The sequence below is a fragment of the Sarcophilus harrisii genome, chromosome 2 (assembly GCF_902635505.1).
Source record: "Sarcophilus harrisii chromosome 2, mSarHar1.11, whole genome shotgun sequence".
Lineage (NCBI taxonomy): Eukaryota > Metazoa > Chordata > Mammalia > Dasyuromorphia > Dasyuridae > Sarcophilus > Sarcophilus harrisii.
Genome location: NC_045427.1, coordinates 109394129 through 109419272, shown reverse-complemented (window position 1 = coordinate 109419272; position 25144 = coordinate 109394129).

Genomic DNA, 25144 nt, shown 5'->3' with positions numbered 1-25144 from the left:
AATCCTCTCTTGAGTTCAAATCTGGCCTCAGACACTTACTAGAGGTGTGACCGTGGGCAAATCACATCATCCTGTTTGCCTCTAGTTTCCTCATCTGTAAAATTTTCTGGAGAAGGGAATGGCAAACTACTCTAGTACTGCCAAAAAACCTCTAAACAGAATCATGAAGAGTAGGACATGATCAAAACAAATCATCAACCACAACAAGGTGGTTGGTGCAAGTATCACTGTCTGCATTTTATGAATAAAGAAATGATGATGATGATGATGATAACAATAATAGCAGTTTGCATGTATATAGAATTTTCCAAAAGTCTAAGAAAAGTTTAAGCCTTTATAACCTAAAGGTCTGCAAGGCATGCTACAAATATTACCTCATTTTGTCTTCACAATGAAGTAGGTGCACTTATTATCCCCCATTTTACAGAAGCAGAATTTGAGTGACTTTGCCAAAGTCACACAGCTAGTAAGTATTTGAGATAAGATTTGAACTCGGGTTTCCAGATACCAGACCCTGTACTGTGCCTCCTAGCCAAAGACCAAAGAAAGAAAAATTTTCCTGTGATTAAAATCCTTTGGGATCCAAGGTCAGAGTTCTGTCTCTCACCCAGTAGCTCCTAGGCTTATTCCTGCTAGGAAACATTGGTTAAATGTGGAATGTTTACCTGCCTATCTACATAGTTTCTAGTTGTTGTTGTTGCTAGGTTTGGAGTTTTTTTTTTTTCCTTTAAGTTACTTTTTAATCAACAAAGCAAAAATAGTTATACAGTAAGTTGATGTATTTATCTCCCGAAAAAGGAAACTAGGAATTAAAAAACCAAACAAGCAATCAACATTTATTACTAGGCACTGTACTATGTCCTGAGGAGGAAAGAGAGACAGAGACAGAGAGAGTGAGATAGACAAAAAGAGAGACAGAGAGACAAAGACAGAGAGAGAAGAGACAGAGAGAAAAAGATAGAGATACACAGAGACAGAGAGAAAAGAAACAGAGAGAGAACAGAAGAAGAGTAGAGGATAGTCTCTTCCCTCAAATCTAATAGGAGAGCTTAAAATCTAATAGGGGGGATACCATGCAAATAAATAGTTATAAAGTTATCTATATACAAGATAAATAGGAAATTATTAACAGAGGAAAGGAACAGGAATTAAAATTAAAAAGGTTGGGAGAAACTTTACCTCAAGAGAAATCTTTTTATATTGACTTTCAATAAAGAAGGTGAAGGTAGGAGATTGTTTGATGCCCTCAACTCCATCCATTATTTATAAATCATCCTCCTTAAAAAGAGGGATCAGACCTTAGAAAAGAAATGACCCCAAGTTTTAGAATTTGCCTATCCCATCTAAAACTCATTTTACAGACAAGAAAACTGAGGTCCAGAAAGATTAAGGATTTACCCAACACCAAACAAAAAACTCACTTCCAATTTACTGTTTTTGTTGTACAAAGGCTAGAAATTCCACCTACTTCCCAGTCTAACAACCTAAAGCCTCTTAATCCCTTAAATACATCTTAGAAGTTGGAATGGCAATTATAATGAAACATTCTGCTTTGAACTATCTAGATTCAATAAGGAATGCAGCACACTCTACTTTAATGACTACATGCTGCACTTTGGGTAACAAACACATCAGCCAGGATATCAGGAATGTGTGAATTGCAAGTCAGCACTGCAAAATTGTTTATTTTCAGCCTTTCCAGAAAGAGTGAGAAAGAGGGTAGGTAGTATGCATAATGAAGAAATATGAGACATCAGGGAAAAGAGTAGCTTTTCATAGGGCCATAGTCAAAAATATAGAATTTAAAGGGAACTAAGAGATCACCTAGTGTACCCCTCTAATCTTACATAATAGGAAACTGAGGCCCAGGAAGATTAAATTACCTGTCTAGAGTTACACATATAGTAAATAACAAAAGCAACATTGGAATCCATTGGTCCCTTGCTTCTAAAACCAGTGCTCTTTCCATAGTAACAAAGTAAGTCTGATTCCTCTTTCAGTTTTGAGAGAGGACTAGGAGAGAAGGAACAGGAGAAAGAACTACCTCCTCAATCCATCAACAAGCATTTATCAAAGACTTACTCTATACCCAGCACTACCCCAGGTATTAGTAATGCAGACATAAATAAAATAGTCCTTGCTTTCAAGGAGTTTTGTGTTCTATGGCGATTCTATACTACATTCTCAGTCATGAGAATATAACTTCAACCCCCCCCCCTTTCTCACACACACCCCCAAGCCACTAACACTTTCGGTTGTGGGGAAAAGAAAAAAGAGGGGTGAGACCAGAAGAAAAGAAGGTAGAAGGGAGGAAATGAAAGAGAATTATAGGGCAATTTGCACTCAGATGTGGGGGAGCAAAATTAAAGCTGCCAAAAGAAAAACAGGAATATGGTTTTTCTTCCTTCCCCTGATTTTCTCCTCCCATCCCACCCCCAAGCTGCTCCTATAATTAGATGATAAAACTGGGTCTGAGAATCACATGTCATAGGGGCAATACCAAAACACAGTGTCCTTCCTGCCAAGGATTTACTGAAATTCAATGGCAAACCACATTCACAAAGATCTCTTCCCTTGAATGGATGAAGTTTGTGAGGAGCTCCTTTCCTCTACAATATTCTTGGTGCCATCCTCAACATGATGAAAGACGATTAGCAGGAATAACATCCAATCAGAATATTAAAGTTCTAAGGGACTGATAGAATATCAACAACTTGAAGTTAGGAATAGTTTTGTTATTATATCTGTATCCTCCATCCCCCCACCAGGATGCCTTGCCTATAATATTCACAGCACAGGCTGGATAGAATTGAATCAAATTGAAGATCATTGCTTTCAAAGAGCTCACATTCTTATCACAAGCCATAATACATATCAGAAAGTTCAGCAGTGGAGTGAATGGAAGACCTTGGTGAGCTTAACAGGGTATATACAAGGCAAATGGCTGTTTCGGAGAGTTGGAAGATAAGAAAGTTGGAGGTAAAAGAAGTTGGTAAGAGTTGGTAGATATAAGGAAGCAATGGTAGAGCAAATGATGAAGTGTTGTGGTCTTCCATTTTACTGGGAGGATTATAGTTAGAGTCTCTTTGTTTATGTAAGTAAAGTAAAAGGCCATGCCCCCCCCCCAAAAAAAAAATTAAGGCCATGTGCCCTGAAGTAGTGTGAGGTGGAGATGGAGGGGCTTAGCCTACTACCATTGGGAATCAATAAATTGAAAAGCATTTATTGGGCACTAATTTTGTGACAAGAACTATGCTAAACACTGAAAATACAAAGAAAGGTAAAATAAAATAATCCCTGCCCAATTCAAGTATCCCAGAGGCAATAAACACCCAGTTAGAGTCAGCTCTCTAACTTTTCACCATAAGAATAAGACCAAATAAGAATTACCAAGATCTAATTACAATTAGATCAAAATATGCAGGAGATAATCCTCCTACCCTCATTTGTAAGGAGATAACCCAAAAGAATTGGTTTGCATTTCTCTCTTATTGGTTAGAAGCAACATTTCATAGGGTTGCTAATAGTTTACAATTCTTTTGAGAACTATTAATTCATATGCTCTGACAACTTTACTAGGGAGTTTTAGTTAATGTCATTTAAGCTACTTCTTTGAAAATGGTTTTTTATTCAAACGAGGCCTCTTTTCATTCACTTTTCCAACAATTTGTTGCAGAACCATCATTTATAGAGCAAGGTAAGAACCCAGAATCTCCCTTTTATCTGTTTAACTTATCACTACTTCTTTTCTCATTGACAGAGACCTGAACCCTGAAAGAATGAGATAAGAATGAGTCAAGTTAAATGGAAAGGGAAAGATGGGGACAGAAAAGTCCAGAGTACCACAATGCATTTTTGGCATTTCAATTCAATCATTTATTCAGAAAACATTATACTAGCCATTGAGATCAACAAGACACAGCCCATATGCTGAAAGGAACCTACAAACATTAGAAAACATTCAAGTTAATTTATATTAAGATATTGATGGAAATTATAGCCCACATAAGCTCAGAAGATTCTTCTCAAGTTCAGCCAAAATACCATACTTTTCTAGAATTCTATCCTTTCCTTCTCATCTTGATTGATAATTTATAGACAAATCCTCAAGTTCCCTCAGCCTATCTAAACATTTCTTCTTAGAAACCTTTTCAGAATTAATCTAAGGTCTTTAGATTGAGACTTCTCACTTAGATAAAGTATCAAAGCTAAAGTAGGATAGGATAGTTTACACTTAACCCTATTGATATACTCTCAGATAATACTAGATAATGCCTCTTCCATCTTTAGAGATCTCTTTCAACTCGCATTTCTAATGCTTTTCTTATAGAAACATTATGTGGTAGATGGTACAAGTATAATTATCCTCCACAATAAATTGTAGTATATGAAAATAATGGTGCTGTAAAATCACCTATTTTACCATAAATAATATTTATGCTATACGTATATATAATATGCTATAAAATCAGATGGATAGGAACAATTCAGAGAAGTGTGAGAAGATTTGTATGGTCTGATACAGAAGGAAAAATACAGAAACAAAAACAACTTATACAATGACTAAGACTGAACACTATATAATTATATAGTGCCTTGCCTATAATATGCACTTCATAAGCACTGGCTGGATAGGATTGGATCGAACTGAAGATCATTGCTTTCAAGAAGCTCACATTCTAATCATAAGACATAATACATATAGGAAAGTTCAGCAGATGAAAGACCTTGGTGAGCTTAGCCATGTAGTTCAAGACACTATATAGTTATATAGCTTTCCAACAAATAAGAGCTAAGAATATGTTCCTGTCTCTCTTACTTATAGAAGTAAATGACTATGGAACATTATTACTTTTACTGCTAGGCTTGATTGATGTATTGCTTAATTCTACTAAAAAATTACTTCTTTCCTTTTTTTAAATTTTTGCTAGGAGAGAAAAATCACTGAGTAAGAGATAAGACAATAAATATATTCAGAAATAAAGGTAATGTAAAAACAAAAATTTTAATAAAAATTGTTTAAAGTGGTATACTAGAACTCTAACCCTCCTCTCCTAATTCAAAATCCAGACGATATCTACTATGCCAAAGCTTCTTAAACTGTGGGTCATCACCCCATATGGTGTCACATAATTGAATGTGGGAGTCATGAAATTATGATTTATCATCAGTAAATGTTTCATTTATATATCTATTTTATATACCTACATATCTGGGGTCTCATAAAAATTTCTCAGAAGAAAAAGGGTCAAGAGTGGGAAAAGTTTAAAAAGCTGTGCAGGTATTATACCATATTTCAGGAAGATTGTTTACAAGGAGTAAACTCTCAAATTAACAGTCAATGGGAATGACAAATACATGGTAATTCAATGATTTCTTTTCAAGCAAAGACTTGTAGAGAGAACACAAACTGCATACCTTTAAGGTCACCTACTCTTCAAATCTACAAAAATGTTTGAATTAGTGTGATGATTTTACCACAGGAAAAAAAAAAAATTAGAGCTAGGAGAGAGTTCTGAGGCCTTCTACCTCTTGTGTGCTTATGTTTAGATTTCACAGGGTATGGAATCTTGGGTGTGGAGCAATTTAGGGGGCTGACAGATGAGCCCCGTGGGCTTGATGACTGAAATATCATTAGGAATTCTTGAGAGGACAGTTGATTTACTTTTCTCCCTCTCTACTCCCCACCCTGTGCTGCTTGGCTGAGAGAATATGTGAGGAGGTGAATTGGACGAGCTCTATTACCTCCCTTCTAACAGTATTGGCACACTGGACTAATGCAAAATAAGAAAATTTAGCATCACAAGCCAGATTAACACCATTTTCAAGGAAGAAAGGTCAGCTCAACCAACACACTGCAAGTCTTTTCAAAGAAGGATTAGGCATTGAATTAACAGAAAGGGGTATGACCAAAAGGCAGCATTTCCATGTTGGTCCCCATTCAGAACTAATGGATTTAGACTTTAATTCAATAAACATTTGTTGAATACCTACTATGTGCCAGACACTATGCTAAGCTAAGAACTTAAAAGAACATCTTGAAGCTTCCACAGTCCTATTAAACTAAATGAATATTCATTCATTCAACAAATGTGTCATTGAGTGCCTATTCCATGTAAAGTACTGTCCTGGATGTCATGGAAGATACTAAAAAGACAGTCTTTTCTATTTAGAGCCTATAGGTGAAATTGTTTAGTTCTAACTGTGAGTAGTGACTTTAGGTAGCACCATATAAAGACTTAAGATTTACAAAGTCTTTTATATTTATTAACTCATTTGATCTTCACAACAATCCTGTAAGGTAGGTACCACAGATACTATGAGTACCATTTTGCAAATAAGGATATTGAAGCTCAGAAAGGTTAAATGATTTTCCTAGGATCACACACCTAATAAATGTAAGTGGAGATTCAGTCTCAAGTTTCTCCTGATTCCAAGCCTTGTACACTATCTCACGCTGCTTAAAAGGTACTAGAAATGGGATTAACTGATGCATAGAATCCTAAAACATGGAGAAATATAATCTTCATCTTTCAAGGTTCAAGTGACCCAAAGAACAATGTAAACATGATATCCTGTACAGTATCTTACCAATATCAAACAAATGACTTCAAAGTCATTATCAAAGATATGATTTACTAGAAAAGGTGATTCGTTTTTTCTTTTTTTTTCCTAAATTGGAGGGAAGAGAGTTGAGAAGGAGGTTAGCAATAGTATCTCCACCATCACCACCACTACCCAAAAGAAGAAGAAAAAAAAAGAAAGGAGGGTCATTAAAGTATTTTTTAATGTATAGAAGCAAAAAGAAAGAGATGAAGAAAATAGTTGATCAGAGCAACTTTGAAAATAATATTGATTTTATTATATACTTAAAAGAAAAAACAAATTTGATGTAATAGATATTCATGAATTCAAATACAATCATTACCTACTCTACTTTGTGCATGAAAATGCTCATTAAGAAAGAAAGAGAAGGAGGGACAAAGGGAAAAAAGGAAGGAAAAGAGGAATCAGAGAAAAAAAGAGAAGGAAGGAAGGAAAGAAAGGTAGAAAGAGAAAACTGTATTATATAAGTATAATCTAAAATATTCCCATATTGGTCACATCTAAAAATGAACTTATTCCACATATTAGTACATCATTTCTCTGTCATGTCTCTTCTTTATCAGTCCTCCAGAATCATGGTTGATCATTTTGTTTTTTAAAATTGTTGATTTTTAAGATTGATGTAATAGTATAAATTGTTCTGCTTCTGCTCACTTTACATCATTTTCCTATATTTAAATGTCTCTTTGAAATCAACTTTATTTCTTAATGCATAATAGTATATTTCATATACCATAGTTTGTTCAATCATCCCAAAATTGATGAGAATCCCTTTAATTTCCCATTTTTGTCACCACAAAAAGAGTTAGTATAAATCTCTTTGAACATATGGGTCTTTATCCTTTATCTTTCATTGAGGAGGGTATAGGACTAGCAGCTATATAGCTGGGTTGAAGTTCATATGCATTGTTCAGTAATTTTTATATATAACTCCAAATTGTTTTCCAGAATGACTAGACACATATAGAGCTCTACTAACAGTACATCAATATGCCTGGATTTCCACAGCCCTTCCAACACTTGTAATTTTCTTTTGGGGATTTTTTTTTGGTGGGTTGGATGATCAGGAATTAGTTCCAATTCTTTCTAGCTCAACTCTTGAGTTCTCCCTTCTCAGTCTGTCTCTAAAAGAGAGAATTCCAAGGGATGACTCAATTCTGCCTTTTCCTCAAAGTTCTTCATGGTCCCAAATCTCTTGAAAGCTGAGAGAACTATTTGTCCTTCCTGAATTTAAGATTCCAAGATACCAGTCAGCCTTCAAACCTCTGTTTCTCAGAACTCTTTGTTTAATGACTAAATTGACTGCAAAGCTTTTTACTCCAATGATTCAAGCAAGCAATGTTGATGAGAGCTTCAAACAGTCAGAAATAAAAGGAAAACTGTTCCATCTCCCTACAAAACCATAACATATGGCAGGTGCCAGGAAGGATAAAAGTTCAGGAATAAATACCTTTAACACAATCTTTTTTGTCTGTTTGGGGTTAGTTTTGCTTTTTTTTTTTTTTTTTTTTTAAACCAGGTATGATCTTGTGGGAGTACATTGACTCATCATGCAAAAATGGGAGTAGTAATTTAATTAGAAATGGGACATTTTTCCACACACTTCCTACACAGACATATTAACATTAGGCCACAAAGTGGGGTGATGCAGTTATTCTTATGGCTAAGTACACTTAACCATAATGGGTCATTTCATCAAATAGAGTAGAGGCTCCTGAGTATTGGGATTCATTGGGGTATGGAAATGATGAAAGAATATTGACAAGAGTGTTGATTAGAGAATTAACCTAAAACAAAAAAAAATTAAAAACTGGAAAAGGAGGCCAAAGAAAGGAATTAATGCACACCCAAATGCCCCTCTGCTGCCTAGAAATGCTGAGTCTGCTCATGATTGGTTGCAAATATTTTAGTATTTCAAGTTTATATCTCTCCACTCATGTTCATCATTTCACTCATGCTCATCACAACCCATCGGTCATTTAGTAGGTGATCTCTGAGACTTATTATAGCCATATTCCCCCCCCAAAAAAAAAAACCACATTACTATTCAGGTAATCTAATGATAAATATCCCTGAATTTAGCTACATTCAGTCTTTAATGACAGACATGTAGTCCATGCCTGTGTCCCTACTTTCTAATTTGGAAGAATCTACCAGAGCTTTCATTCCTTTGACATACCCTTTGAGAACCTAGGTTAACTTACAAGGTTGCTATGATAATTCAGTCATAGTGAAGCATCAGACGACCTTCATAAAGGGCTTGAAATTTTAAAAATAACAATGATAATAACATTTCTAAAAATTTTGAAGCCATAAATTTGATATTTCTGACTCCCTGACTTCCTTTCTTACCTTTGAGTCCTGGTCACCTCAGCAAGAGGCCATTCTATCTTTCTTGACTTTTTTTCAAACCACTGGGTTCAACCTGTTCTATATACTTAATCATTTTTAATTGTATTATAATTATTTAAGTAGGTGTCTCATTCCCTCTAGTAGATTATAAACATCTCAGGGACAGAGACTTTGTTTTTTATCTTATCCCAGCATCTAGCACCATTCCATGTATGTAGTAGATACTTAGTAAATGTTTGCTAAATTAAACAGAAAAAATTTGACATATACATATGTAACCCAGATTTCTAGACAAGCTTGGGGTATTGTGCTTGAAATTCTACTAATCAGTACAGAGAATGCTATCTCTTTCAAAAACAAAAAAATAATCTCTCTCTGTTCCCAAGATCTTGCACCAACTCCTCCCCTCATAGAGTCATGCTGAGTTGTGTCACCACTCTCTCTACCAATTAGGAAAGTTTCATGTAAAATGTCCCAGCCTTGCCTAAAAACCAAGGCTATCTATAATACACTTAAGTGCCCTTTGCAAACCTAAAGTCATATTGTAAACTTAAGAATAAAGAAATAAGCTCCATATAAATTTGTTTATTTACAATTATAAATATAATTATCACAAAGTTGGAAGAGTTCTCAGAACGCATCTAATATTCTAATGCAACCCAACCTGAACAAAAATTCCATTTATTTGTCAAACATTTGCTTAAAGACTTCTAATGAGGGAGAAGCCCACCATCTCCACAGCCAACCCATTCCTCTTTTGGATACTTCTAATTCTTATGAAAGTTTTCAAGCCTAACCCCTAACCTAAATCTGCCTCTCTGCAATTTTCACTTAAGTATTTAACATATATATTGGGAAATATAAGGCTTCGGGGTAAAGAGCAGAAAAATACAGCAATTAATTATTTTTTCAAAAATTTACCACAATTTGGAGGTAAAAATAAAAGTACTCAAAATAAAAAAACTCTGTCCCTCACCCTCTCTATCCCACCCACTTCCCACTCCCCTTCCCATTTACCACCCACCTCCTAGCCCACCACCTTATTTTTCTGTGCATAAATTCTAGTTGAAAGAATAGGTAAGATGTTCCTAACCTTGCTTGCTTTCACTACTTCATCTTCCCATGGCCATTGTATGTTATTGGTTACTATTACTATTCATTGAGTGACTCTGTGTCTTCTTTTGGTCAGAGCATGATATAACTAAGGCCATAATCTTGGGTTTGAGTCTCTAAACATGTCATTAATTCCTCTTGGAGACAATTACTATTCAATGGCTACCTGAATTAATTATCTCAAAAACAGTGAGCCACTTCAGATAGTAGGGATGGTTCAGAAGTCCATTTTGCCTCTAAGAAATGCTGTCAGGTAAAAGCTATCAATGTTTAAGGGCTGCTGATGGTGGGTCAATATTATCAGAGGCTTGAGAGTAAGACAAAGGAAATCATTATCTTCATCATTGTAAAGGAAGCAAATTCTAAGAAGCACTACTCCCAAGGACAATGAGGCTCTTAGCACTTCTTCAGATCAAGGATTCTAATGAACACAAAGATTTCTAGATTAATCAATCCACAAATATTTATTCATTGAGCTATATGAAAGGCACCAGTTATAGTGAGATACAAAGAAGTAGGTTGGAGATGGCCATACCATGTGTTTACAATATATTTGAACAGACAAGAAATATACACAGGAAAAAAGATCAGCAATAATAGGACAAACAATAGAACATAACATTACAAATGACTGTTATAGAATACAAGTTCTATAAATGTTTAAAGATTAGAGTAATGTCTGTGGGCTGGGATAGTTAGCAAAGGCTTTACAGAGGTAAAATTTTTGGGTCAGAGTTAAACTTTGAAGACTATATATGAATTAGAAAGATAGGGAAGAAAGGAGAGTGTTCGAGATGAGGGGAAGAACCAGAAGGTTCATTCCCAGAAGGGAAATGAACTGAGCAGAAGTGCATTATAGACCTAGACATTATCCAGGACAGAAATAGGAACAAATGAAACAAGAATGGGATCAAGCAACCAAGAAACTGATTTTCTTCTAAATGAAATTAATATTGGACCAAAGATATCCAGACTAATCTCTGTGCCAGTGTTATAATGAGTATCCAGAAAATCTGCACACATGGAAAGCAGGTTTCCCTTTAGTCATTGTATGACTATTCTGGCATGAAGAGGTGGTAGGTACTATAGGTAGTAAGTGAAGAGATTTTTGGTGGCGGTATCTAAATAGATCTAAAATCCTCAATCTTTAGAGGAATGGAGCTTATTGATGAAAAGAATTGAACCAAGGAAGTCATCACAGGAAAAATGCAGCTGTGGTAGCTGCTCTTACGGGCTGGGAAGTCATCTCAGGATACAACTGTGGCATGTTCTGCTATTTTCCTGGGAAAAAGAGGTTTTTACAAGACTTGTATCCAATTCTTCATGATCCCATTTGGGGTTTCCTTGGCAGAGATACTGGAGTGGTGAACCATTTCTTTCTTTGCTTATTTAGAAATGAGGAAACAAGCCAAAAAGGGTTAAGTGACTTGCCAAGGTCACACATCTAGTAAACCAGATTTGAATTCAGGAAGATGAGTCTTCCTTATTCCAAGCCCAGTCTCTATTCATTGAGCCACCTATGCCTCTTGCAAAACTTAACCTTACCCAGATTTATCAATATTGGCTCTTCATTGTAGCTCCCTCCAACCAACATTTAATGAGGCGTCTTTGAAGTTAACTACCTTCAGTTTAGAATTTCTATTATCCTTGGAATTTTCTGATGCTTCATGGAAATATTGCTTTTCAAGGTTATGGTGTAATACCATATTTAGATGATGTCCTGGTTTTCAGTGTAATACAGAATGAACTAAAGAAAGCTTTCAGGAAGTCCTATATCATTTAAATAAAAGTAGCATAATCAGATATCTGAATTTTTTTATTTAAAGGCAGCAGTGGAAAGGGAAGAAATCAGAAATTCAAAAGTTACAATAGCACCATCTCAAATTACTTCATCAGTAATGCTGGTATTTGCTTGTACAGGAAGATCCAGTACATGGAGGTCATCATCCAGATCCTCTTTGGACAAAGCAAGAGTTTCAGGCCTCCCATGGGGTCATTCAATTTTCACTATTTAAATAAAAGAGTAAAAACCCATTTCATTACCTACAAAAAAAGTACTGTGCTATTGAACTCCAATCTTTAAGGGTCTAGATCAACTTTTCCATTTTACATAAAAGGAAACTGAGTCATACAGAGATCACACAAGTCATCATTTCTTGCCATTGATGCCACACCAATTCTGTGTCAAGGAAGTAGTCAACCAAAAAAAAAATCTCACTTGACACTAAGACAATAATTGTTGATTATTCAAGAACCATGTGGCCTACAGAATGGAACTTTACACAGATTAATAAAGTGACACTTGACATTATTACAGGAGTAGCAGAGCTAACAGCTACTCCTGCAGGCATTTCCTAATTTGTTCTAGTAGCATGTTGTTATATCCTAGGGCAAAATCTGTTTGAGATGCTTACTCCAACATGACTCAGAATAAGCAAGTCTAGGTTCCCAGAGAAGAGCAACCACCACATGGCCACAACTCAAACTCTCTCTCAGGGTTCCAGGAGTAGCCCTTGTTATAGCGGGGGAGGAGAAGGGGAGGTGGGTTAGAAGAGGGAAATATATGTCCCCTTACATGGCATGATAGTTCCTGAGCCTCATTCATGAAGGATACCTTTTTGCCTTTTTTTAAATAGTTTATACTGATATATTTTTGGTTTTTTCTCATATTACCAAAATTTCCTCCTTTATCCCTTCCCCTCCTCTCCTAGAAAGTCATTCCATAGGATAATTTTTTAAAAAGGTAAAAAAGAAAAAAATTCATGCATTATAATTAATATATTTTTAAAATCTGAAAATATATGCAATTTATCTTGGGGATTTCTCATCTCTGAGAATGGGTGCATTGAAGATATCTTCTCAAATCTCTTTTTCCTAACTTGTTCTTTGTAATTTTACAGTTTTGATTGTGTATGTGTATGGGATTAGTCATTCTATTTATATTGTTGTAGTCACTTTGTATGTTATTTTCTTGACCTGTCGTGTTCTCTTCTTTTTCTAAAATATAATCATTCTCTCTGGGAGCAGGTTTGTTGGGGAGGTTTTCTGGAGGCAGCCTTGTTTCAGTTCAGAGTAATAATCACCTCAAATACAGGAGTTAAAATCCAATCTTTTATTGTCTCTTCCAAAATAGCCCAGTTAGTTTTCCTTAATTCCAAGAGCTCTCGTTGCTAGTCTTTTGCCTCTGCCAGCTTCTGCCTCTAGCTCAACTCCGAGTCCTGGCAATATTCCGAACTGACTGACTTTTGGCTTTCAATCTCTTCCACTCACTTCTCCACTGACTGCTCCTTTTATGCTCTTTTAGAGGTATAAACTCAAAGATGGACTCCTCCTCTGAGAGTGGGATTATGGGAGCTGTGAATCTCATTCTTGTGAATATCATATTGAATTCTGATTTGTGAATCTCCCAAACTTGTGAACTAATGTGTGTGAGCTAATTTGTGAACTCTCAAAGGTGCAAACACAAGCACACAAGCATTGCTTCCATCAATTCCAGTGAGTCAGCACCTTGTTTCAAGTTCAGGCCCATAACATTGACCCTTTTTACTTTGCTCCACATCAACTCATGTAGAGCTATCCATGCTTCTCTGAATTTGTTATTCATCATTTCTTATAGCTCACTGATATTCCATTGCATTCTTGTCCCACAATTTGTTCAGCCATTCAACAGTTGATGAGTATCACTTTGTTTTCATTTTTTTCCTATCACAAAAAGTGCTTCTATAAATTCTTTGATATCTATAAAGGTTTCTTCTTATTGCTGACCCCCTTGGAATACAAACCTAATAGAATCTCTGGATCAAAGCATGTGGGCATTGTATTTACATAATTCCAAATTACTCCCCAAAATGGTTGCACTAATTCACAGTTCCACCAGTAATGCACTAGTATGCCTCTTTCCACAGCCCTTCAAGCTTTGACCATACCCATCTTTTGTCATCTGTTTGTAGGATATCAACATTGTGTTGATTTGCACTTTTATTATCAGTGATTTGCTAACAGTTTACTAATCTCCTTTTGAAAACCATTTATTCATATTCTTTGACCACTTTTTTTGGGGGAATGACGTGTGTGTGTGTGTGTGTGTGTGTGTGTGTGTGTGTGTTTTGAATACCAAATCCTTATTAGAGATATTTGATAGAAAGGTTTTTCCCACTTTGACTGTTTGTCTTATCTTAGGTGCATTAATTTTTTATGTGCAGAGTTTTTAAATTTTATGTAATCAGAGTTATCCATTTTAATTGTCTAAAACTTTTTGTCTAAGAAAAACATCTCCTAACTATGCCCAAAGAGCTATAACACTACAATCCTTAGAACCAGAAATATCACTAGTAGATCTATATTTCAAAGAGGAAAAAAAAGTGGAGGCAGAGGTGGGTGAAAGACCTATATGTATGAAAATATTTATAGCAGCTTTTGGTGGTGGCAAAGATTGGAAATTGAAAGGGTGTTCATCAATTAGGCAATGGCTTAGCAAGTTGTGGTATATATTGTAATGTAATACTATTGTACTATAAGAAAGGAAGAGCAGGATGCTTTCAGAAAAACCTAGGAAGACTTATATGGATTGATACAAAGTGAAGTGAGCAGAACCAGAAGAACACTGTAAACAGTAATAATAACAGTGTGTGATCAACTGTGAATGACTTACCTATTCTCAACAATGGAATGATTCAGGTCAATTCCAAAGTACTCATAAATAAAAATGCTATCTACCTCCAGGGAAAGAACTGATGGAGTCTGAATGCATATTGAAGCATACTGTGCTTTAAATTTTATTTTTCTTCTTTGCTTTTTGAATTTTGTTTTCTTTCACAACATAACTTACAAAGAAATATTTTGCATGACTGTATATGTATAATTTATGTCAAAATGCTTGCCTTCTAAAGAGATGAGGGAAGGGGACAGGGAGAAGAATATTCAGAACTCAAATTTTTGAAAGATGAATGTTAAAAATTGTTTTACCTGTTATATACATATATATATGTATATTTATAAATATGTATATAAATATACACATATTTGTATGTGTTTTGTGTATGTGTGTGTATATGTATACATATATACTTTAAAAAAAAAAAAGATTATATCTCCTAACCATAGCTCTAGAATACATTGTGGAATATGGTATATGGTATTAGTCTAAGTCTGTGTTCTATTAGACTGCTTTCCATTTTTCCATTAGGGTTTTTTAATATGAAAAATTCTTTCTTAAGTAACTTATGTCTTCCAGTTTATTAAATCCTGGTTAATGAATTCTATTGTTTCTGAACCTCCCTTGTCCAGTCTGTTCCATTGAACTACTTCTCTATTATTTTTAACCAATACTAGATGATGTGACTTACTCTCTTCTCCTGTCAGGAAAAAAACCCAAATCCTTTTGTACAGAATAATGTGAAGTCAAAACCTATTGTTAATTCATCCATCCTGTCTCCAGTCTAGTTAGCATCTTTAAAGACATTCACATCAACTTCAGGGAATTTAGCTTTCCCAGACTTTCTTATTACCATAAGTTAAGACAGTTGTAAACTCTTATCAACCATCATTGCATTCAAAAAGTAAGTTAGCTTTTCCAGAATGTCTCAATTGGCATATCTTTAGATAGGTCTGGGTCCTGGTTTGCCAGGTGCAATTTCTCTAGCTCTCTAACCCTCCGTTTTTATTTCCCACCTTTGCCCTGAGAAACTCCAAGGTTACATTTCCTTTATAAAGGATCTGGTTATGATGAATATCTTTGTTAAGTTTTCTTCAGGAATAAGTCCACAATGAGCTTTTTCTCTCTTCCTCTTCATAATGCCTTCTCTCTAATGGCACCTTTCTCCTTACTCTAGCTAATTCTGGTTAGTCTGCTAAACTTTTCTATGGATCTAATCTGCCAGTTATTATACTTAGGCTTGATAACATATTCATTTAATGTATTCTTCCAAATTCCTTTCCTATCTAATGATATGTTCTCCCATCTCTATTTCTTATTTGCCTAATTTACTTCTTATTTTTTTCTGTAAACTTCTAAATAAACCTCCCTTTTGGCAAAGAGAATGGCCATTGTGAATTTATCACATGTTTATTTCTATCTAGTCTTGTATCTTGACCTCATCACTAAATAGTATGTTTTATGATATAGTTTAAGGTCTAGAATCTGTGTCTTCTTCTTTGTCTCATTTCATTAATAAGTTTTTAATAACCAAAAGTGCCTTCTCTTTCCCCTTTAAACCATGAAACTGTTAACATATAAAAGAGGCATCACTCTACATCCTTTACAAATGATTTAAACCTTTATATTTATGCCACAATATATTTTCTCTCCAAAAATGCTCCCATCCCTTGTGAGAAATTTTAGCAGTTTGTATTAAAAGTTCTTTTTCTATTCCTTTTAGATATCAACTTATTCAGCATTGACAGGCAAATCCTATAGAAGTTGATTTAGTTATTTACAATTCTTCAAATATTTTTAAAAATTGTCAATTCATCTGGTACCATCACTACCATTCCATTCTTCTCTTCTGAAGGCTAGCCACCTTTAGCTTTTTCAACAATCTCCATATGGTCTGAGGATAATGGAAAAGACCCAAAAGCCATGACTTCTAAAACAAGAGTTAAAGTAAAAAATAAAAAAAATACAGTAGTCAGCCAACAAGTATTTTATTTTTTGCTCACTATACACCAGGAGCAACTAGGAGGTACAATGAATAGAAAGTTCCTAAGTTCAAATCTGGTTTTAGACACTTAGGAGCTGTGTGATCCTGGGCAAGTCAATTAACACTACTTGCTTTGTTTCCTTCATCTGTAAAATGAGCTAAAGAAGGAAATCGAAAATCAGTCCAGTATCTTTGCCAAGAAAACTCCAAATGAGGTCACAAAGAATCAGGCACAAGTAGACGACTAAATAACAGTAACAAAATATACCCGGCACCTTGCTAAGCATTGGAATATAAAGAAAGGTTTAAAAAAATCATTTCCTGTCTTCAGGAAAGGAGAGAGGGAGGGGGCAAGGAAGGAAGGAAGGAAGGAAGGAAGGAAGGAAGGAAGGAAAGAAGGAAGGAAGGAAGGAAGGAAGGAAGGAAGGAAGGAAGGAAGGAAGGAAGGAAGGAGGAAGGAAGGGGAAGGAAGGAAGGAAGGAGGGAGGGAAGGAAGGAGGAAGGAAGGGTGAAAGGAAGAAAGGAAGGAAGGAGGGAGGGAAGGAAGGAAGGAAGGAGGAAAGAGAAAGATATGTCCTATATAGATACTAAGTAATTTCACAAAAGGAAAGTATATTGACAACTTGGAGTGGGGAGAGGAGTGGAAAATTAAGAAAGGCTTCATATAAGGAGGTGGCATCTAAATGAGTTTTTTTTTTTTCCATTCACTACCTTTCTAGAACTGTTTCCTTATCTATGAAATGAGAAGGCTGGACAATATGGTCTTTAAGTCGTCCTCTAGCTCTTAATTAAATGATTCTATTAAGTAAAACCGAATGAGCAATACATACAGCAGTTTTGTTTTGGTTTTTTTAGCCCGTTTTACAATGTGCTTTTAAATTGTTTATATTGCCCCATTTGTCTATATAGGTTACAAGTTCTTATAGCAGCCACCCTGTTTAGTCCTTCCTTACATATCCCAGTACTCTACACAATCCCTTGAAATGATCTGAAGATGGACAGTGATGAGTGAAAACATAAAAAGTCATTCTCCTTTCATTTGCAAGAAGTTTCCATTTCTCTTGTTGATTTCAAACATTATGTAAGCTAAACTCCTTTCCTTGAATAACTAACTGCATTTGGGTTTGAGGAGATTTCCATCATGGAAAGGGAACTTGGGTGTTTTCCTGGGCAAATAGCCAGACCCACTTTAGAACTAACACTATGAAAGGTCTAGTTTCAACTAATTTTCAGCCGTGACAGTGAAGAGTAGTAGCAGACAAATTTCTTTCAACTTCTCCTAAAATAAGAAAAGCTCTCAGTTGGTAGTGTATCTTCTGCTGCAGCCCAGACACACTGTGGTTACAGTCAGCTGGATTGAACAGGGATATCCTGCTGACTGTGCAAATTTAAATAAGGTTTCTTTACAATCCCTGTCGCTGGTGATTTCAGAAGATAGAAACCTTGAGCTTAGAGGCACTGACCCCGCTGGCGACTGGGGAAAGGCTTAGCATATAAGAAAGGGGAGGAGAGAAAGGAAGGCTGAATCAGTTGCACCTTAAAGGCTGCAAAGAATCAAGCTTTGTGATTATCTTCCTCCTACCTGTCTAGGCAGGAAAGTAGGGGATAAAGGGGGAGGGGAAATCTTTGTGTTCAAATCCCAGTGGTTACAGTATGCTGTTTGGAAGTAAGCTACAGAAATTGGAGACTCTCTCTCACCCTCTGCCCTCCACTGAGCAAACTTCCTGTAACTAGAACTAATCTCCTTGACAATAAATGGGATTGGTTGGATGTCCAGGTACTCACAATTCTTTTCGGCCACCTATTTTTGGGAGAATGTAGTTTTCACCACTCAATAAACATGGGCAGTATTCTCCATGACTTAATAAAACAGCAGACACTGGGAGCAAATTAATGAGTGAAAAAAAAAAAAAAAATCAAGGAAGGAAGTTGCTCCAACCACTGTTTGTTATGAACCTAGTTAGATTGTCCCATTTCCCCTACATAGGTTACAAGCTTCGATAGCAGCCACCCTGTTTAGTCCTTCATTACATATCCCAGTACCCTACACAGTCTCCTTGAATCTATAGCTTTACATATATTTATTTAATATGTATTTTACATATATATATTTAACATATATACCTATGTAGATTTTATATGTGTATATATATATATATATATATATATATGTTCTATATAAGTTAGATGTTGACATCTTCATTCAGTTCAGATCCAGACATACCAACTATGTAAGCTTGGGAAATAGCACAACCTTTTATGGCCTCAATTTCCTCATCAGTAAAAATAAAGGCAATAATAGACTCCCTAAAATAGCAGCTTTAAAAGAAATGCTTTATGAATCTTAAGATGCTATATAAAGATTGCTTTCTCTTGACTCTAATTTCTGTCACACATAATTAATGACTAAGAAAAAAATTTTCTACTTTATGAAGAGAGGTGGGAAACAATGAATCCTGTCCTTTTTAACAAGATATTGGTTATGAAACCTTCCTTCTTATAAGCCTTCTTCAAAAAAGTAGCTTGTAAGTCATATCCCCAAAGAGATAAGGATTGGGGGGGGGGGAGGGGAAGACCCATATGTTTTTAAAATAATTATAGCAGATCTTTTCATGGATCAAAAAGAACTAAAGGGAGGTGGAGGAGATGTACTTCAGTTGGGGAGTAACTGAACAAATTTCAGTTTATGAATATAATGAAATTCTATTTTATTTTACCTATTGGCTAGGAAAAGTGATGATGTAGATAGAGTGCTGGACCTGGGGTCAGCAAGTCAGAATTCAAATCTATCCTCAGATAAGTACTAGCTAAGTTGTTTAACCTCTTTCCTCAACTGTAAAATGAAGATAATAATAGTACCCACCTCCCTCTTTGAAAGAATATAAAAACTAGTCAGGATTCCAGAGGGAAGGTGAGTTAACATATTGCACTTATCTCCTGCAGAGAAGTAAGAGAATTACAATACAGAATGAAAGTGCATTTTTGGATCTAGACAATTTGGGAGCTTATTTTCCTTGACTGTGCATATGTTAATTATATATTTATTATGATGTTTATCAATATCAATATATAATTTATATAATCTACATAGGTATATATGTTAAATACATATGTAACATACATATTAAATAAATATATGTAAAACTATAGATTCAAGGAGACTGTGTAGGGTACTGGAATATGTAATGAAGGACCAAACAGGGTGGCTGCTATCGAAGCGTATAACCTATGTGGGGAAATGGGACAATCTAACTAGGCTTTCTTTTTTCTAGTAAGGGAATGAGGGAGAGAGAGAAAAAGAAAATGCTTGTTAATTAAAAATTAAATAATTTAAAAGTGATATCTGGAATGCTAGGCTCAGAGTGAGAACATGCATTTAAATCCCATTTTTCTGTTATCTGGGACAAGTCACCTGACTCAGACTCCTCATCTGTAAAATAAGAATGAGATAGTGTGTGTAAAATGTTTTGTACATTGTAATATTCAACTTTTTGAGGAGGTCCCAGAAATCAGAGGTTCCAAGTTTGTATACACATATGTCCCCTTATGCCATAGGGAAGCTTCCGGCTGAATTGTAGGGGGGAGCTAAACCACAATTCTATCAAAACTGTTCTTTTATCCACTAGGTAAACACCTTTCTCCTCTAAATAATAGTTGTACTTAAGCCTGATAGCCCCTTTTGTATCCCTGAACTGGCGTCACAGTCTCAAGTGTATTTGTTCCCTTAGAGCAAGGAAATCTCACTCAGTCGGGCACAATCAAGCCATTTAAAGCTTAATGTAATTACAACAGCTGCAAATTAGCCAATGTTTCCTTTTTCTTTGTTTCTATACTACACACACCCAGATCTTAAAAGTCTATTAAATCTCACCCCTAGGCCATCCCTTCCTAAGGAACTATCTAGGACCTGGTATTAGTGTTACATATTTATTGGGACTTCATCCATAGTAGAAAAAAAAAGTCTACTCAGGGAATAATTTTCAATGAAAATTTAGATGACAAGATGAGCAGACAGGAATACATAAGTAGGGTGCTAGCTATTTACTTGATGTGATTTGAGGAATTTAGCAAAGTTCCCCTGCCCCACAATTTTTTTCTTGTAAAGTCTTGCCATTACATTTACATTTGGGGATTATTTCTAGAAATGATGAAAATTGTTGCCTAGCTGTAATATGAACTCCCAGACAAGTTAGTAGGGATTCCTTTATCAAAGGATTCCCTGGATGAGAACAAAGTCAAGAGGAAAGGTTTGTTGGATAGATAGTAAGGGAGATCGAAGAATTTAGAATGGAGAATAGGATGGGGAATAGCAAGAACAGAATTAGAAAGGGGATGAGAATCTAAAATGGGGATGGGAGGAGTATAATTTATGTAATGGAAAAAATATTTAATATATTTGGAGCCTATGAGCCAGATTCTATCATTGTATTTACAATGTGACCTTGAGCAAGAAAGTTCCCTACCCTTTTATCTATAGAATGAGGGTTTGAGCTTGGTAATCCTTTCCAGTATAAATATTATGTGGTCCTATTAAGGTCTCGAGGTAGAGAAGTGATTGGTAATAAGAGACCTTTTCTATTCATTCCAAATTAGCCAAGGGCTAATCCTAATTTATGTGGTAATAGTGCTATAATCAAATTATACTAACAGTACTACTCATTATTACCGTTAAAAAACAAACAAATGAACAAGTAACACACTTGAATTTACAAAACAAAATAGTTTTAGTCCCACCTCTAATACTAATTAGCTTTATCATGTTATTGAAACTTACATATCTAAGTCTCTGTTTTAGCAACTAAAAATTAAGGAAAATAGTACAAAATCATAAAACTCATCAGATATCATCAAAAACATTTATGGATCTAATTTTTGGTTAAATGCTTGGTTACAGTTGTTTGTCCTTCCTTTTCAAAGTGGACCAATGATATTTCAGGAGTGATATCTTGACTGGCACAAGAATTAGATGAGCAGAGTTGCACAAAGTCATCAGCCTCACTTTTTCTTCCAAACTCCTTCATTGAAGTTCAGTGTCAAGACAAAGGTTAAGACAACTGGTAATGGCCCAGGATACAATGGATGACCTTGGCATCTTTGATATTTGACCAACCTCTGAGCACTCCACAGCATCTACTTCAGCCATCTTCATGACTATTGGAATAAACTTCTCATTTTTCAATTCTGTTACATGAAGTCTTCACATGCTTAAAGTAGGCACTTCCCTAACTCATTCCCCTAAATCATCAATGAGTTTGAGGCCAGGACTAGCATATCTGGTGTGAACCCTTTTCAGGGTTGTTCATTCATCTTTGGCATCTGCCCGTCATTCAACTCTCACCTATGGTTCCAAGATCCTATAGCACATTCAGAAGGCAAACCCTAGAAAAACCCTCTTGATGACTGGCTAGACCACATTGTACATAACAGCAAGATTGTATGATGATAAACTATAATAGACTTAGCTCTTCTCAGCAATACAGTGATCCGAGACAATTCTAATAGACTTGGGATAGAAAATGCCATCTAGAGAGAGAACTATGGAGACTGACTGCAGATCAAAGCATACTTCTTTCACATTTTTTTGTTATTATTGTTGTTTGTTTTTTCTTTCTCGTGCTTTTCCCCTTTTGTTCTGATTTTTCTTTCACAACATGACTAATATGGAAAGACTTTTAAAATGTATGATCCATATTATATTGTTTGTTCTCTTGGGGAGGGAAGAGAGGAGGGAAAGAAAAAGAAAAACAATTGGAATTCAAAATCTTACAAAAATGCATATTGCAAACTATCTTTACATTTAATTGCAGAAATAAAATACTATTGAAAAGGAAGAAAGGATATTTTAGTTGGGGAGGGGAGATTTTAGATGGCCTTTGAGTGAGGACTGGAAGGAAGGGAAGGACCCATACAAGCAAAAAGAAGGGAAATAGTAATCCTGAAACTGAATAAGCAAAGGAAAGAGATGGGAATATACACAGTCTTTCAAATAAACAAATAAGCAGAACATTTTGGCTGGAATGAAGCCATTCTGTGGGAGAATGAGATGAAATCAAAGTCTTTTAAAGCTAGAATGGGTTTTTAGAAGGGATGTGTAGATAGCAACAGTGTGTTTTCAGATTGACCTTCTAGGAGAGGAATGGAAAGGGTAATAACCTGGCAGTGGAATATTTACCCTGCTTACCTCACAAAGATGATCTGAGGTTTGAATGAGATTTAAGAAAAAATGGATGTTTAAGTGCTTTGTTAAAATTTTTTTTTAATATTCAACAATTATAATGTGTTATTATGCCTCATTTCAGCACCTGCATTAAACCTGCTAGCTTTCAAAGTGTTGAGATAATAGAAAATGCACCATAGGAAGTTAGCTGACCTTCATCCACTTCATGAATAGAACATATCTGCTCCCCCTTCCATCTTAAAGCACAGGAAAATAAAAGTAATACAAAGAAAATCCATCTTCCTAAATTTGCTGAGGGTTTCACTCTACAAAGTTAATTGAACCTGGCCCCCAATATACATATTATAGGCTCAAACTCATTATTTATTGTTTTTTCCCAGGAAGAGGTTTCTTTCATCCCAATACCTATGGGAAGTAGTAAAAGCCCCCAGAAAAGAAAAAAAGATACCACTTCAAAAGAGAAAGTCACCAAAGTATGTCTCCCCTTGATTTTGCAGCTCCATTTCAAAACATAGGCATCAATATTTCTCAAGAAAAATGTATGTATTCAATAATGGCAAGTCCATCCAGTTCCATAAGCACTTCTCTAACATATAAAGCCAATAGCTCTAGGGGAGGTCATATACTGCATTTGGGACATTCTGCAGACATTAAACTACTTAGCAGACAGACTAAAGAGCAGGGAGCTGCAGTAATTCAATCAAGAGGATATTAAAATATGGACAATAAATCCCCAGCTCTGCCATAGTTCACAAATGATACAGTCTAGTAAGGCAATCTTCCTTTTGGTCCACTGCTCACGGAGTACTCAGTTTCACAGGGCAGTAGTCTGGGTAAAGGCCAATATTGGAAGAGTTCCATTTTTTCTCTTCAATTAAATGCATCACAAGTTTGTGAAGTCTGGGAATTATACAAAACACCTTTCTGCTATTGTTGCTGCTACTATTATGTTGTCTCAAAAGTGTAACTGCCGGGATCTCTCAACAGGGTTTCCCACCTCTTCAGCTAAGTTAAAATTTCCCAGAAAGCAAAGAAGCTCTGCTCCTACCCTAATCAGAAACAAGCTTCTTTTGCAGGGTCCAACTTTATCTCTAGCTGTAAACTTAGACTTAGGAGTCTGAGAAGGACTCATAGAAGTCACAAAGAAGGAAACATAACAAAGGGCAGAGAGCAAATAGCTTGGAATTAAAATGTATCGTAGCATCTCTTGGACACAGCTTATATAGCAATTTAAGACTTACAGAGTGCTTTCTAGCAATTAATAACCCTTTGAGTTAAAAAGCATAGTTACTCATTCCCCTTTAGACAAATAAAAAAACTGAGGAATAGAGAAGTAAAATCAAGATCACAAATGTGTCAGAGCCAGAATTTCAACCCATATTCTTTCTTCTATTTGCTGTTGATTGACTTTTCTTCTAACAGACTGATGGTCAGTAGGTAGCTGCTTCAGAAATGGCTTCCACATTAATAATTACTCACAACTCAACTTTCTGAACTTCTCTTTTTTCCCCTTCTTCTCCTCTGAACAATCTCACCTTTTCACCCAGAAGAAACCTCAGCTTTGAGACCCCATTCTCCTGATTGATGACTTCCTACCTTGGACCATTACTGTGGAAGTTGTCCCCAGCCCTGCTTCACTTGTGACTTGATCATTGTGACTTCTCTTTGCCAACAACCTTTCCAACCTGCTGCAAATATTCTCCTCCTTCTTTTTCCATCTTACTTTTTGTGTTGTCTTCCTTTACCTCTTTCCATTTACAAGTTTCGTGAGGAATAATTTTCTTGTTTGAATCTATTTGGATACTTAGCACTTAGTGCAATGCGTATAGTAAACTACTCTGTCTCTGTCTTTCTCTGTGTGTATCTATAGATATCCATTTGCCCATTTGTTTACCTGTCTCTAAGATTAATTTCTTTTTTGTATGATGTTATTTGATACCTTCTTTGTCAAACATCTTCCAATTTATTATGTCTGTATATATACATATATGTAAATATGATTTTTATAATATATGAGTATTACCTATATTATTTATAGATATAGTTTTGAGGTCTCTGTATTAAATATCTCTATATATGTATATCTATAACTAGGCACACATAAATATATGCATGTATGTATTTTAAATGTATATATGTTTTATGCATATATATGTATATATGTACATATATACCTATAAAGTTAAACATATATACAATTAAAGTTTACAATTTTTATCCATATATGTGTGTGTATATTTATTTTTATATGCTCATG